Source organism: Mobula hypostoma, chromosome 16 (genome assembly GCF_963921235.1).
Source record: "Mobula hypostoma chromosome 16, sMobHyp1.1, whole genome shotgun sequence".
NCBI lineage: Eukaryota > Metazoa > Chordata > Chondrichthyes > Myliobatiformes > Myliobatidae > Mobula > Mobula hypostoma.
This window is the reverse complement of record NC_086112.1, coordinates 43765914-43783144: the sequence shown is the minus strand read 5'-3', so window position 1 is coordinate 43783144 and position 17231 is coordinate 43765914. Positions and strand designations below refer to the sequence as shown.

The following is a 17231-nucleotide window of genomic DNA, read 5'->3' as shown; positions in this document are numbered from 1 at the left end:
GTGAAAGGCACTGGGAACCAGGTGCCGAACAGTTGCATTTCCAAGTAGTGAAATAGTGGATATTGGACTAGCCTGCATACTAATATTAACCTCACAGAAGAGCAGATGTATTTTTGAGAAGGATTGGCAAGTGTTTTCATGAATTAATCAGTGTGATGCCATTATTATTGTGTTTTGTTTACCCTCTCAAATCTAATTTGTGCAGCAGAGTGTGCTAGTCCAATTCTGATCTGTGTTTAATCTTGCATGCATAGCACAGAAATGGGCCCTTAGGCCTGTCTATTTTATGCTGAACCATTAATCTGCCTAGACCTATCAACCTGCACCTGGATCATAGCCCTCCATACTGCTCCCATCCATGTATTTAGCTAAATTTCCCTTAGATTTTGAAATCAACCCCACATCTACAACTTGTACTGGCAGCTCGTTCCACACTCTTGAGTGAAGCAATTCCCCCTCATGTTCCCCTTAAACATTTCACCTTTCACCCTTAACCCCTATCTCTAGTTCTAGGCTTGCCCAACCTCAGTTGAAAAAGCCTGCTTGCTTTTACGCTATCTATATCCCTCATAATTCTGTATACCTTTATCAAATTTCTCCTCAATCTTTTATGTTTTAGGGAATAAAGTACTAATGTATTCAACTTTTTTCTATAACTCAGGTCCTCGAGTCCTGGCAACATCCTTGTAAATATTCTCTGCACTCTTTGAACCTTGTTTACAACTTTCCTGTCAGTAGGTGACCAAAACTCTACACAGTACTCCAAATTAGGCCTCACCAATGTCTTACACAACTTCAACATAACATCCCAACTGCTGTACTCAGTACATTGATTTATGAAAGCCAACGTGCCAAAAGCTTTTTTTAACGACCCTATCAACCTGTCACATGGTCTTTGTAATGCAAGGACCAGATTTCACTATTTTTGCCTGTTTTATTAGCCAATGATACAATTTAATTTTTGTAAAAACTGTTAAACTAAGTGGATTACATTGCATTACATAGAACTGCAACAAGTAAGCTAATTTCTGGCTCATTTCATCCTTCACATGAGAATAGTATTGTGTCTGCTCAGATTTTCTTGTTAATTGCCTAGCTGAACTACTTTTATGTTTTAGGATAGACTTGTAAGTCACTGATACCTTTTCATTTAGGAGTTACAAGTACTTAATTCTGTTTACAAACTTTTTCTTGTGCATTTCTCCAGTACGTGTATAAACTAGGATGAAAATGGCATGAAAAGGACCAATCAATTATTTATTTAATATAGTGTTATGTAATGTAAGGAGCAACCATTTATCATATTTCTATGTACTTCCTTTCTGGAAAATGTTATGACTGCTTTATTATGCTTTATCATAAATTCTTTCTGTTCTAAATTCTACACAGTATTTCTTTCTTTTTCAGTGTTTTTATTAAGTTTCAAAATTAAACATAACAATAATAGTAATGATACATAGAGATCGGGATTATAATAATAACAGTTAACATGTACAAGCACAGATTCCAAGTAACAAATATAGTTTAGCCTCCCAATCTCAAGTAACTGACTATGAAAAAGATATTTTCTAAAGAGAAAAAAAGAAAACCATCTAAACTAAAGAAAAACTAAACTTAAAAAAAACACAAACAAAGCTTGGGTTGTCATATTACATCGGCTAAAATTATTATTTGTCGTTAACTCTGCTCGTCTATACACAAACAAAAAATTACTACCAAAGATTCAGGAAGGGTCAACTTACATCATATGAAAATATTGAATAAATAGCCTCCAAGTTTCTTCAAATTTAACCGAAGGATCAGTGGTGCCAGTCCTAATTTTTTCTAAGTTTAGGCATGCTATCATTTGGGAAAACTATTGAAATGTAGTGGGAGGGGATTAGAATCTTTCCATTTAAATAAAATGGATCTTCTGGCTATCAATGTAACAAATGCAATTAGACACCAAGCTGACAAGGATAAACGACTAGAGTCTATCACTGGTAGTCCAAAAATTGCAGTAATAGAATGAGGTTGTACATCAATACACAGAACTACTGAAATAATATACAAATATCTTTCCAATATTTTTCTAGAAGAGGACAAGACGAGAACATATGTGTCAAGGAAGCTACCTCAGAATTGCATCTATCACAAACAGGATTTATGTGGCAATAAAAACAAGCTAACTTATCCTTGGATATGTGAGCCTTATGAACCACTTTAAATTGTATCAAGGTGTGGCTGACACACATTGAGGAAATACTAATTGAAGGATTTTTTCCCATTTCTCTGTAGATAAAGATATTTGAAGTTCTCTTTCCCACTCATACTTAATTTTATCAGATTAGACGTATTTTCATAATCAGATCATAAATAATTACTATTAAACTCTTCTGATAGGGGTTTAAACCTTAAATTTTTTCTGTAACTTCAATTTGATGCGATATCGAAAAGGTAGATAAAGTAGTGTTCAAAAAGTTTCTAATCTGTAAGTATCTGAAAAAGTGTGATCTCGGCAAATTATATTTATTAGACTGTTCAACTGTTCAAAAGACATAAAACAATCATACATGAATAAATCATGAAAACCTGTTGTTCCCTTTGTTTTCCATAAAAGAAAAGCTTGATCAATTCTAGATGGTTGGAAGAAAAAATTAGATATAATAGAACTTGACAGGATAAATTTGTTCAATCCAAAGAATTTACAAAATTGAAACCGTATTCGTTTTGTATGTTTAATTATTGGATTTATCATTTGTTTATTCAATTTAGTAAGTGCAAAGGGAAGTGCAGCTCCTAGAATAGAAGCCAACGAAAAACCCTGTACACACTCCCATTCAAGGTTCATCCATCATGGACATTGAGCTTCATCCGATTCTTGTGTCCAAAACATTAAATATCGAATGTTGATTGCCCAGTAGTAAAATCTAAGATGCGGTAAAGCCAAACCGCCTTGTTTTTTGATTTCTGTAAATATTTCTTACTTAACCTGAGATTTCTATTCTGCCATATATATATATATATATATATATATATATATGAAGAAATTTTAGAATCAATAATATCAAAAAAAGATATAGGGATAAAAATTGATACCGCGTGAAATAGATACAAAAATTTAGGTAAAATAATCATCTTAATAGTATTAATTTGACTAATCAAAGATAAGGACAAAGGGGACCATTTAGTAAACAGTTGTTTAACATGATCAGTTAAGGGGAAAACATTAACTTTAAATAGATCCTTGTGCTTCTTTGTAATTTTAACACCCAAATAAGTAAATTAATTGGTAACTAATCTAGATGGTGATTGTCTATAAATTGGAACTTGCATATTTAATGGGAAAAGCACACTCTTATTAAGATTCAATTTATAACCAGAAAAACTACTAAACTGAGCAAACAACAGGAATTCTGCAGATGCTGGAAATTCAAGCAACACACATAAAAGTTGCTGGTGAACACAGCAGGCCAGGCGACATCTCTAGGAAGAGGTGCAGTTGACGTTTCAGGCCAAGACCCTTTGTCCTGACTTTTATGTAAACTGAGCAAATAGTGTTATTATCGCAGGGACGGATTTCTCTGGGTTAGAGATATATAGTAATAGATCATTTGCATATTGATGCTTCATGCGTCCCATTCCCACGAATAATGCCAAATATATCAGGTGAGTCACGAATAGCAATTGCCAAGGGCTCCAGGGCAATATCAAAAAGTAAAGGGCTTAAAGGACAGCCCTGTCTAGTACCTCGAAAAAGCGTAAAAAACAGGGATCTCTGATTATTGGAAAACACAGCAGCCAGAGGTGTATGATCTATCAAATGAATCCAGGATATAAATTTTGAGATAAAATTAAATTTCTCAAGTATATCAAATAAATATTCCCATTCAAATCTATCAAATGTCTTCTCGGCGTTAAGCGAAATAACACATTCTGGAGTTTTTACTGAAGTGGCGTATACAATATTCATTATCCTAACATTAAAATGTGAGTAACGATTTTTAATAAATCCTGTCTGATCTTCGGAGACAATTTGTGGTAGTATCTTCTCTATTCTAATTGCTGATATTTTGGAAAAAATTTTAGAATCCACATTCAACAGTGATATAGGTCTATATGATGCACATTCGGTAGGATCTTTATCTTTTTTAGGAATTAATGAGATAGGTGCTTCATAAAAGGATTGTGGTAATTTGCCTATAGATAAGGCATCTTTAAAAATTCTACATAACCAGGGAGAAAGTACATCTAAAAAAGATGTATAAAATTCAACGGTATACCCATCCAGGCCAGGTGCTTTACCAGAATTCATCGAAAAAATTGATTTCTTTATTTCCTCTTCAGTAATGGATGCATCTAATATTAAACGTTCATCAGCTGGTAATTTCGGAATATTTAGTTTCCTTAAAAATTCATGCATTATGGTAGGATCATCAGGAAATTCTGATTGATATAAATTGGTATAAAATTCTTGAAAAGATTTATTAATTTCATCATGATCAATCATCAATTTACCATTCCGTCTATGAACTTTATTAATCTGACGTTTCGCCAAAGCAGCTTTCAATTGATTAGCCAGTAATTTGCCCGATTTATCACCATGTATGTAAAATTGACTCTTCGTTTTAAGTAATTTTCTATCGGAGCTGTTAATAACAAACTGTGTTGCATCTGAAGTTCAACTCTCTCTTTATAAAGCTCCAAATTAGGAGCAATGGAATTTTTTTAATCAATTTCTTTAATCTTATCAGCCAAGGTACGTATTTCACTCTTAATATGTTTTTTCACTCACTCCAGCAGAGTATGAAATAATTTGCCCGCGAGTATATGCTTTAAAGGTATCCATAATATCCCACTGAAAATTACTTCTGTTTAATTAGATAAAAAGAAAAATGCAATCTGCTCTTTAATAAAATTATCAAAATTTAAATCTTGAAGGAAAATAGAATTGAACCGCCATTGTCGGGTACTAAAAATTGCATGCCTAAATTTAATTGATAATTTCAAAGGCCCATGGTTGGAAATGGCGATTGTATCATATTCACAGGTAGTGACAAATGAAACTAATCGAGAATCAATAAAAAAGTAATCAATTCTGGAGTAATTATGATATACATGAGAAAAGAAAGAGAACTCTTTATCATTAGGGTATAAAAATCTCCAAACGTCTAAAATTCCCGAGTTGACTAAAAAGGAATTAATAAAAATAGATATTTTTGGAAGTGCCTGATTAGGCGCAGACCTATCCACCATAGGATTCAAACTACAATTAAAACCATCTCCCATTTTTAATATATAATCTTTTAAATTAGGAAGAGATACAAATAAATGTTTAAAGAATTCTGGATAATCAATATTTCATGCATAAACATTAACCAAAACTACTTCTTGGTTATAAAGAAAACCGGTAATTAATAGAAATCTATCATATGGGTCTGAGATTATATCATAATGAACAAATGAGATCGAAGAGTCTATAAAAATAGAAACACTTTTCACTTTGGTCGATGAGTTTGAATGAAACTGTTGATTTTTCCAAAATCTAAAAAAAGATGATTATCCTCCTTCCTCACATGAGTCTCCTGTCCAAAAATAATCTGAGCATTCAATCTCTGAAAAACTTTAAAAATCATCTTCCGTTTAATTGGATGATTCAAACCATTCGTGTTCCATGAAACAGAGTTAATAATATTATCCATTTTCCTTAAATTAAACCATATGGTAAGTAAAGGGTTAACCAAATTGCACAGGAAACTTACAAATCAGGAAGAGGAACAAAAGTTTAAAGAGGAACCAGAAGTTACGACGATAAAGACATTTTTGTAGTTTCAAGTCAGCCCAAGTGAGAAAGACTGAAGTAAAACTAATCCCCTCCCTCTCCCGCAAAGCCCCAAACCCTGGCCAATAGGCAGCCAGTAAACTAACTAAGAACCATCCAACCCCATCTCTCTGACGGCAAATCTCGGATTATAAAAAATAAAATAAAAACCACCCATAGTCTAAACATTACAGATAGAATGCTAAACACAGTTAGATGCTGCTCCAAATGTATGAGTGCTGTAGTCGAATTTAATTTCTTTTCCAAAGAGTTCATTCTGGAATCTCTGTGTTTCCCCGCTTCAGTAAGCTCTGAAATTTTGCTCTCTTTTCCAAGTGCTATCAATTTACTTTGATTCTCCTTCAACATTGCTTCCAATGTCTTGTCGAGTTTTTCATCCAATAAATTCGAGATAGCTTGCAAAGTAAGTTGAGGCTGTTTAGATTGTTCGAAAGTACCTTCCTTCTTCCTGTTTCCATTTTCAGTTTCTTTGCCTTCGGCTAATGCCTTTCTTAGTCTAGACATATCCGTCGATTAAAGTTCAAAATTCAAACATATAAAGGTACAGGTGTCCCCCGCTTTTCGAGCGTCCGCTTTACGAAACCTCGCTGTTACGAAAGACCTACATTAGTTACTTATTTTCGCTAACGGAAGGTGTTTTCACTGTTACAAAAAAAAAGCAGCCTGCGATAAAAGGCAGCGCGCGCCCTGAGCAGCCAAGCTCCTCCCTCAGAACTGCATTCTAGCTGGCAATGCTTAAACACGTGCCTGTGAGCAGCCGTTAGCAAGATGAGTTCTAAGGTATCGGAAAAGCCTAAAAGAGCTCATAAGAGTGTTACACTTAGCGTAAAACTAGACACAATTAAGCGTTTCAATCGTGGTGAACGAAGTAAGAACAAAGTGAGTTTCGCTTGTGGAAGTTGACGAAGATGATGTTGAAGAGGTTTTGGCATCCCATGACCAAGAACTGATAGATGAAGAGCTGATGCAATTGGAAGAGGAAAGGATAACAATCAAAACCGAATGCAGTAGCAAAAGTGAAGTTGTCTAGGAACTGAACGTGAAACAACTGCGTGAGATTTTCGCTGCAATTATTGCAGAAAAGTACGACTTTAATTTTGAAAGGGTACGTTGGTTTAGGGCATATTTGCAGGATGTTTTGAGTGCTTACAAAGAACTGTATGATAGAAAAATGCGCAAGACTTAAGCAGTCAAGCATACTGTCATTTTTCAAGCCTTTCACATCAACCACAGCAGACGACAAACCTCGACCTTTGCATCGAGGCAGGCAGACATAAAAGAAGATGACCTGCCTACCCTGATGGAAACAGACGATGAGATGACACCCCAGTGTCCCACCACCCCAACCCCCGGGCCGCGGACCGATACATTGCTGCGGAGAATGCACAGGTAGCCAGGACGCACCCAGCACATCTTTAAGAAAAAAGCCGAAATAAACATGCTAATTAATTAGGAGCCGCCCGGCATGTAAATGTCGGCCCAGATCAGAGGCGATTGCCGATTGCGTCGCCTCTGATCTGGGCTGACATTTATGCGGTGCCGGCACCGAATTAATTAGCTTGTTTATTTCGGCTTTTTTCTTAAAGATGTTCTGGGTGCGTCCCGGTTACCGCTGGACCGCTGCATGCTTCGCGGATCGGTATCGGTTCGCTGTCCGGAGGTTGGGGACCACTGCACCACCCCAAACTCTGACGATTCAGCCTAACACACCATCATCAGTGTGCTCGGCGCTGTCTTCCCAATTCTGGTAAGTGATTCTACGCTGTACATACATTATTTCTACTTTATATAGGCTGTGTATTTTTATGTGTCAGTTGGTATGATTTGGCAGCTTCATAGCTTAAAGTTTTCTGGAGAGAGTGTTTCTGCCGAGAGCGCTTGTGTGAGAATTTTGCTACGGAGAACAGTGCGGCAATGATAGTAGAATAGTATTTCTACTTTATATAGGCTGTGTATTTATCATATCTTTCCTGCTTTTGCTCTATGTTACTGTTATTTTAGGTTTTGTGTGTTATTTGGCATGATTTGGTAGGTTATTTTTTGGGTCTGCGAACGCTCACAGATTTTTCCCATATAAATAAATGGTAATTGCTTCTTCACTTTACGACATTCCAACTTACGAACCGTCTCATAGTAACGCTCTACCTTCAGATGGCGGGGGAAACCTGTATTAAAGACACTTTAATATATATAATAGAAGGGTGATAGAAAAATTGAAAGAAGTCCGGAGCCCAGCCAAAAATGACCTACGCCATCTAGCACCGCCAAGAGAGTCCTCCACACAATTTTTATGAATGATATCAAAAGCAAACTTGTCAGCTGAAATTTACTATCATACCACTGGGTGGCAATGCTAACAAATCACTTGAACCAACTTTTCTCTTCAAAATAGGATTGAAACAGAGTATAGAGGAAGGGGAATTGAATGAGGTGGACTAATCATTTGCAAGCATGGGCAGTAGACAAAATTGAAAAGGGGGGATCTTTTGAGTATAGTAGTTTTCTTGCTGTCAACTTCTATTTCAGCAGCTCTGGAGTTTCTTTTGTGCAGTATTGATCTATCACTTTCTCCAATTCCCTTTTGCTTCTTTTGACTTCTATCTTCCATTCCTGCTTTCCTTTTTTCTCGGTCCATTCCTGGTCTTGCACACATTGCCAATTTATTTTGTGTTGCTGGTTCCCTTCTTTCCACAGTTACTCCCTCAGTATTTGGAGAGATTCTAGGTAATTTTTTTCTGGCCCAGATACTGCTGACCTCAACCAATGACGAATCATTAAATTTCAAGCAAAGGGATTAAACCTGTGTTATCTTGTGGTTAAGTCACAGCACATGGAGTACAGTATAGATGAAGAACTATTTTGCTGCAGGTACCGCTGGGTACCTGTTGCCAAGTGCATACTACAGTGAGCTTATAAATATTCCCTTGGAAGCCTCAGTTCAGAGTTATTTCATTTGAGTAAGTGATGCCTTTTGGGCAAAACGTGCATGATGGTTGGTTGTTTGGCCCGGAGTCCTGGTTCCACATGGCAAAATCAGTGGTAGGGTAGTTAAATTGGTAGCAGTACTATCTAAAGTATCGGTTTGTATCAGAAAATAAAACTCACCTCACCCTATTTGCTAGAAGGCTTGCAGAGATACTTCAGTGGCAGAACTCTGAGCTTCAGCTATAAAATGTAAATTTTCAATTTGGAAGAGTTTTCTGGTGGAATTTGTTCCTCTGATTAGAGCGTAGAACAGTACACCTCAATGATAAGGCCTTTGGCCCACCTTGTCTGTACTGACTGTGATGTCAATATGACTAATCCCATCTGCATGCACATGTTCCTATCCCTCTTATCTCTGTCTATGCATGAGTCTGTCCAATTGATTTTTTTTAATGCTGCAATTATATTTGCTTCTCTTACCTTCCCTATAGCAGATTTCAAGTACCTGCTACTCTGTTTTTTTCAATTCGTTTTAAGTCTAATTTAAATTTTCTATTAAAGCTGTGCCCGCAAAATATTTGACATATGGAGGGAAAAGACTCTTATCTATCCTATCAGTGTCTCTCATAATTTTATAAACTTCTGCCAGATTGCCAATCTGTCACTGATATTCCATATAAAACAATACAAGTTCATCTGACCTCTTTTGTAGCTACTACGCATATGCAAAACACTAAATTTATATCCTGTATTTAAAACTGGTAAATAAATACAAACTGACGTGGTTAGAGATAACGTGTTACTTACAGTGTGGACATTTCTTGATATTACAAGAAATTGCTTTCTGCTGAAAATAGTCAATGGCAAATCCTTTGGAGGATATCAGTCAGATGTAATATTATTGTTCCTAATGAATGTGACATCTCTTTTAGTATATGTTGAATGGAATATTCTTTCAATATATAGTTTTCAAGAAGTAGTAAAACTTGCAACACAGATGTGGAAAGGAATTGGTCTTTGACAAATTTAATGTGTCTGAATTATATAATACAATTCAGGCTTAAAGATTTTTTGGTTATGAGAATTAAAATTTCTAGATACTCAAAGCCATAGCAAGTAGCACATTTAAGCTGCTACAATTCTTATATAAATTGACCCAATGTTAGTACACACATAACTTTTGACATCTTACTCATAATATAATTGTTCGTCAAAAATTGGAAAATTGATCACAACCTTGCTTTACACATTTGTGAATCCAAGAAAAACTGTTTGGATCTGGTTATGTAGATTTCTTGCCCATAGATTAAATGTACTGCTCCAGAGATGTTTATGAGCTAAGTTAACAAATGATTGAGCTCACGGGCTGTGAGGTAATCTTGAAGCTTTATAAAACTGGCTAGACCACACTTTGAGTACTATGTTCATTTCTGGTCACCCCATTTGTTTTTCTCTTTTGATCAGAGGAGGATGAGAAGTGACTTGATAGAGGTGTATAAGAGGCATAGGTAGAATGGATAACTGGTAGATTTTTCCCAGGGCAGCAGTGGCTAATATGAGAGGGCATATTTTAAGCTGATTGGAGGAATGTATAGGGAGGATATCAGTGATGGGTTTTTTTACACAAAAGAATCTTAAGTGCATGGACTACACTGCTGGGAATAGTGGTAAATATTGGGACATCTAAGAAACTTTTAGAGAAGTGCAAGAAAGAAAAATAAAAGGCAATGTGGGAGGGAAGGTGTAGACTGAATTTGGAGGAGATTAAAAGGTCAGCAGAACATTGTGGGCTGAATGGCCGGTATTGCACTACTGTTCTATATTTTAGTTTCAAAATGCTTGACTCTATTGTATTTCTTGGGATGGAATGGTTGGAAATGTTTGGTGGTGAGTGGATAGTATTGGGGAAAAATGTACATTGATTTTGTTTAAATTTGCTTCTGGGAATGAAGTTGAATTATTTTGAGAAAAAATGATTACATGGTTTTAGGAATAAAATTAAGAGTTCCCTTTTATAGAACATAGTACAGCACAGGACCAGTGCCTTCTACTAACGATATCTGTGTGGTTCATGTTGCTAATTTAATCACCACATGTTCTATATATCCTTCATTTCATTTTCATATGTCTGTCTAAACGTTTCTTAAATGTTGCTGTCGTATTGCCTTCACCTTCGTTCCTGGTAATGTGTTCCAGGCACCTGCCATCCTCTATATATAAAAAAAAACTTGCCTCTTAAATCTTTAAATCTTACCTTCAAACTATGCCTTTAGCTGACATTTCAACACCAGGAAAAGGGTTTATCTCCCATATCTATGGCTCTCATAATTTTAAATTCAGTAGGTTTCAGTAAATTAGGCCATTGGTTAATTGGTTCGGCTGCTTATTTCGGACAACTCTTAAAGAACAAAAACTAATGGAGAAAATTCCCGGGATTCCCCTCGTTTATCTGGGACACTATGCTACTTAATTGGGCAGGAGACTGTTGCCGAACAGGTTCTAACTAGCATCAGTCGGGTGCATTTGTAGCCCTGTCTCCGTTAGAAGCTACACCATGCTTAGAGTGAACAGTTTTTAAATAGCATCAATTGCATGTGCTTATGTTTGTCAGAGAAAATTACCATTGCCAATTAGACTTATACAAAGACACAGGCCCTGGTATTTGGTTCAACTACTTTATGACATCATCATGGAGAACCAGCTAGGACTCTGTTAAGGCAAGCACAAGCATGTTCTTTTATACCTTAAAATACACACAATTCAGCAGTTTTCAGGGATAAAGACTTCCTGTTTAGACCTTATCAACAATGTTCCGAGTGCTTCTATTTCTTATACAAAGTTAGATGTAGGGTCCCCACATACACAATCAGTTCCCCATTAATTAGAAGAAACCAAACTGTTTCTCCTGTAGCCTTGAAGGCTGAAGGAACCTCCCCATTAATTAGAAGAAACCAAGCCGTTAGTCATATGTCTTAAAGGCCAATAGTTCCTCCCCACTGATTATAAGAAAGTAAGTCATTAGTAACATAGCCTTGAGAGCTAAGGGTTCCTCCTTACACGCTATATCAGTGTATTATCAGTTCTTCATTTTCAACAGGACTTATTACATCTGTGCATTATCAGTTATTTATTTCTAACAGGATTTATTCCTAATTAGTACAAGTAGACAGACTCCATCTCCTTCTTACCCTGCTATTCTCATGATTTTGTTAACCTTTAACTCTCAGGCTTAATTTTTTTCCACACTGTTCAAAAAACAGTGATTTTTGTCACTGACAGTTGGTGAGAAATAAGCAGTAAGGCAGTTCAGAACTGTTTGCTCACTGTGGTTTCAAGCATTCAGGCTTGGAGATGGCAGAAATGACAGGGAATGAAAATGAAACAATTTCACTACTTCAACAAGTTATGAACCAAAAAAGAATTTAGGCACTGGCAGTCATCTTTAATATTACAATGAAAATGAAGATTTGGAGGATGCAATCGTATATTTCATGCAATTGTATGAAGGCAGTCTATTAGCACACTTAATGTCCGCACTAATCTTTTTCATTGCATACACTGGATGAATTCTTTTGTCGATACCTATTAGGAACTAATACACGGTTTTATAGTACTATCAGTTTTGTATCACTATTGGTAGTGTTCTAATATGTTTTGTATTTCATTTAATACATAATTTGTTATTCAGTTTCTATTTTTTTTATACCTTTTAACTATTTCCATGAAACTTTGGCTCAGTGGGCCAAAATGTATTGGCCCCAATGTGTCCCAATTAACTGGAATTCACTGTACTTTTATCAGGTCACTCTTTGGAAGTTTCTTTGTACTAGCATCATTAGTTGATGAGTGTTATAGAGCAACTTTTGTTAAAAAATTGTATCTACGAAGTGGTGTTACGTGATCGAGGTTGTGGATCCTCTCATCTAGTTTTACTTCATTGGTTATTTGATACTGGATTTGGTTTCTAGGGGTCAGTCGTGGTCTTCGATTCACCTTCTCCTGTTACTTTCTTTACTTCTCATGGAAGGAAGGTAATTAATAAAGCAGCTGAGTTTGTCTGGGCCCAAGGCAACACCCTGCGAAACTCCTGTATTCATTTACTGGGGCCTCTAACAACCATAATTACAGTATCTCCTTTTCCTCAAGGTATGACTGCAGCCATTAGAGTATTTTTCACTTAGTGCTCAATTACAATTTACCAGGATTGCCTTATGCTTTATTTGGCCAAATAGTGCCTTGCTATCAAATGATATTACTCTCTCATGCCAAGAATTCAGCTCTTTATTAATGTTTGGACCACAGCTTTGATGGTGTTTGGACCGAATGGTTCCAGCAAACCCCAGATGCGGCATTGATGTTGGTGGGTGAGTGCCCCATGATAGCACTGCTTTTGACATCTTCCAACACCTGTAGATAATGAGATTGGATTTGTCTTTCTTTTTGTGAACAGTGAATACTCCATCAATTTTCCATATTGCCAGTTTTATAAATATGCTCAAACAAACAGCTTGATTAGAGGAGCAGCTAATTCTGGAAGCCAGTCTTCAATAGTATAGTTAGAATTTTTAAGTGCTGTACCCTTTGCTGTATTCAGAACTCTCATCCATTTCATGCTATCACTTGCAGTTAATTGAACTGGTTAAAGACTAACTTCCATGCTGAAGGGATTTTAGGAGGAAGTGGAAATGGATCTCCTTAACTGCTGAAGATCGTTGTTAATGCTGCAGCGTTGACTCAAGCACTTGCATGTTGAATTGTTTCATCATTAATGGGGATATTTTTGCAGTTTTCTCCTTTTAGCTGATTAATTATCCACTGCCATTTACAACTAGATGTACCAGGAGTGCAGACTTGGTCTGTGCGGTAGCTTTTGTAAAACATTAGGATAGATAAGTTACCAGGCCAGTTGAGATATACCCCAAGTTACTAAGCAAGCTGAAAGAAGAGATTGCAGTGCCTTTGACGATGACCTCATAGTCTGATTAGGGATAGTCAATGTGGCTTTGTGAGGGGCAGGTCATCACTCACAAGCCTGATTGAATTCTTTGAGGAAATATCAAAACAAATTAATAAAGGCAGAACAGCGGATATAGTGTATATGGATATTAGTAAGGCATTTGTCAAGATTTCCCATGGTATGCTCATTTAGGACGGCATGGAATCCAGGGAAACTTGGCTGCATAGATTCAGAATTGGCTTGCACATACTGCAGAATGCAAAGGGCATTATAGATATAACATAACTGGAGATCAGTGACCAGTGTTGCTCCACAGGGATCTGTTCAGAGTCCCCTGTTCTATGACTTGGATAAAGAAGGTGGATTATTAAGCAGATGTCGTGAAGGTTGGTGGTGTTGAGGATAGTGTTGAATATTATTGTAGGTTACAAAAGGAATTTGATAGGATGCTGAGAAATAGCAGATGGAATTCAATCCAGAAGAGTGTGAAAATGTGTTTAATAGAAAGTATAAGGTGGATGTCAGAGGTAGGGTTTTTACACAAAGAGTGGTAGGTGTGTGGAACGAGCTGCCAGTGGTGGTCATAGATGTAGATGCAGATACATTAGGGGCATTTATGAGACTCTTAGGCACATGAATGAAAGAAAAATGGAGAGTTGGGAAGAGATGCATTGATCTTCGGGTAGGTTAAAGGGTTGGCACATCATGGGCTGAAGGGCCTATACTGTTTTACGTTCTATATTCATGGTATGTCCTATTTCTGGTTAAAGGAATTTATTTTTGCTGGTTTAGCTATGCTGTTTTCCAATTTTAAACCATTTTGTTTGTTAATGACAGAGGCTAATTGTCATTATAGACGTTTCAAGCATAATTGCTGATGAAGAGTCTTGGCTCAAAACATCAACTGTTTTTATTTGCTTCCATAGATTGCAGCCTGACATGCTGAGTTCCTCCAGCATTCTGTATGTGTTGCTGTAGACTTTAGGTGGCTTTTTGAGTGCATTCTGAAGATGCACACTGTACCTATAACTTTTAATTGTACATTCATTTATATAGTATTTCCTGCTAATTATGCAGAAGTTGTTTGGCAAGTTCCTTTTTCAGTATTTGTGACTTTCAATTGTCTTGTGCTTTGTAAGATATTGGGGATCAAATGTATTGGCAGTGGTGGATGCAGTAATATTGCCTCAAATGTGAATACCATTGTTCATTAACTTGACAGCTGTGCATGCTTTCTCTCTCTCTCTCTCTCTCTCTCTCTCCCCGTCTGTGTCAGGTTTGACTTCAATCTTGAAGAATTCTGATACTGAATAAAATGTATGTGGAACACCAAACCCAAAACTGCTAATTACCGTATCAAATGTACTGTGTGTGTGCGTGTGTGCGCATGTTATGTTGTGATAGTCTCTACATGTTCTTATTTCAAATTTTTCTTGATGCATATTCAATATTTCAGTAATATTTGAGTACTCTTGTGAATATCTTGATTAAGCATTCTTTGTTTAAATAATTCATTATGGTTTTATGTAAAAATAAGTGAATTGCATACACCATGATGCTACCACATGATATGTGCGCACCTCGCTAACGTAAAAATGAAGTACACAACTTATCTCCCAACTCTCCTGTTTTGCTTTCAGTTATTTTTTATGTTTGGGCATTACAAAACATAACATTTCTGGCACCATGACATGACAAGCCAGTTGGAAATATAATTTGTTAAGTCAGCTGTCCATATCCAGTAATTTACAGGGCCATCTTTATTTCTTCAACTTCTTAAATGTGGTAAGGTATTTTCTGACCTCTGCTGTGTTTTTGATAATCTATAAAATGAATTTTTCAGCAATTGTTAGTAGTGTGCACCAACAAAATTAACTGACAGTCTGGAGCAGTGATGGGCAGCTCTGTAGACAGAAAGTACGCTTTAATACCCAGGTACTTTGTCCACGGCTGTACTCTGCAGGAAAGTACGTCCCAAATTAATGTTGGATCCTTGAGAACTTGCATTTTTTTAATACAGGTCAGGTACCCTTATCTGAAATTCCAAAATCCGAAAACCTCCAAAATCTGAATTTATTTTGAGCACTGACATGACGTCACAAATGGAAAATTCCGCGAGACACTGGGAAGGGTCCAAGCAATGCATAGGTCTCTGCACGTACAGACAGTTATGGGAGGTGACCTCACATATGTAGTGAACAGAAATTAATGAAAAATAGAAAAAACACTATACAGTGTTTTTAAACGAAAAATGAGTATCTTGATTGTGTATTGAAAGAGTGGATTTGTCAGCGTTGGAGTGAACATATGTCACTTAGCGGTATGCTGATCGTGAAACAAGCAAAGATCTATCACAACGAACTGAAAATTGAAAGTACTTGTGAATATTCAGCAGGCTGGTTGCAGAAATTTAAGAAAAGGCATGGCATTAAATTTTTAACGCGTCTGCGGATCTCAAAAATCTAGCACCAGAACAAGTCTATGATGATTGTTTTTATACCTTATATAAAACCTGAAAAAAAAGTAAAATACAAATACAGTGTTATGCAACTTTTTAATCAAAACATGACACTGTAGGTGCAGACTGAAAGCCTGTCATTGTTCGTGTTGTTCAAGATCTGTTTCAGGTATTCTCTCCTGATGCTGCTGTGCTCCTTTTGTTACACTGCACACATTATATTTTCATTATATTAATGATATGTAATAATTTTTACTGTTAAACACATACAGTATGTGCGATGAACAAGTGAAGATAAAGACTACTAATTGATAGCACATAATTTCAGAGTTGGAAATTATGGTGATCCCAAGCAATCTCGTTATATACTCTGAAATCCAAAAAAATCCAAAATCCAAAACTCTTCTGGCCTCAAGCATTTCAGATAAGGGGTATTCAACCTGTAATATTAAATCTGCTTTCTTAAAAATATTAACAGGTAATTCTTTGAGCTATTTGTCTCATTAGATCATGAAATAATGCAAACTAGTAAATGTTAAAGTAATGAAAGAATGGTGCAAAAATCATGTTTACTTTTCTGTCTGAGCTATGGACATGTAAATAGTTTTCTAATAAGAGATGTCGCTCAATTTGGTGCTTATGATTTTGGAGCGAAAGAGGATGAGAGATGATTTTGCAGTGAAACAGGATGAGAGGAGACTTGATAGAGGTGTACAAGATAATAGGAGACATAGATCAAGTGGATAGCCAGAGACTTTTTCCCCAGGCAAAAATTGCTCATTTTAAAATGAAAAAGTAAGAGTCGGGTGAGAGGGCATAGGGACTGCAGAAGCAGGAGTGTGTAGGAGTGAAGCACTAAATTAATCTTAAAGTAGATTTAAAGGTCGGCACAGCGTCATGAGCCGAAGGTCCCTTAGTGTGCTGTAATGTTCTATGTTCTACATATTATCTGTATTTACCTGCAGAAGCCATCGATCAGACACTGTATATAGTTAACTTGTTTTCTCATGTTGGTGACTTTCCTTTGATAATTAATTAGATACATCCAATAGGTTTTTGAGATGTGCTGA

At 36.4% G+C, this 17231-nt stretch overlaps 1 protein-coding gene across 7 annotated transcripts in view; it reads left to right on the top strand.

Moving 5' to 3' along the window:
* agtpbp1 (ATP/GTP binding carboxypeptidase 1) overlaps positions 1–17231 on the top strand; it is a 265211-nt gene that overhangs the window by 66017 nt on the left and 181963 nt on the right. The window lies entirely within an intron of this gene.